Source organism: Chenopodium album, chromosome 10 (assembly GCF_948465745.1).
Source record: "Chenopodium album chromosome 10, dcCheAlbu1.1, whole genome shotgun sequence".
In the NCBI taxonomy this organism is placed as follows: Eukaryota; Viridiplantae; Streptophyta; class Magnoliopsida; order Caryophyllales; family Amaranthaceae; genus Chenopodium; species Chenopodium album.
In genome coordinates this window covers 17,841,207-17,841,715 of record NC_137843.1, presented here as the reverse complement: position 1 = coordinate 17,841,715, position 509 = coordinate 17,841,207, and positions in this window count along the sequence as shown.

Here is a 509-nt window from a genome sequence, read left to right as displayed (position 1 = left end):
AAAGATGAGAGTAGAAAAGTGATTAATGTCACACTTTGAGACGCATCAATTGTAAACAATGAAAAACAAAAAAATTGGTAAAGCAGAGATAGCCTTAAAAATAGTGTGAATGAACACAAGGAGAGGCAATCTGTAATCAGAGAACCTTTGTCGTGTGTAGCTTCTGTATCTGGCAATTTAACAGCAATATTCCGCAAATTTATTCTTAGAAAAAAAATAGAGGGTGAAGTTTTACTTATTCACATCTACACGCAATATAGAAGAGAAATTAAGAATGAAATTGCCAGAATTACTAGCTATTAAAATTAAAAATGACATTAATATACACTTAACAATTGACTTGAATTCTGGACTTGACTTAGTTGCAAATATGAGTACAAATCTGCCATTGCTAGAACCAGCAAAGTACTATAATCTCCAGAACCACAGGCCCACAACTTACCTTCTATCTCCAAGATTGGTAACAGTAAAAATTGAAGTGTGTAAAATTAAAAAGAAGGAAATATATA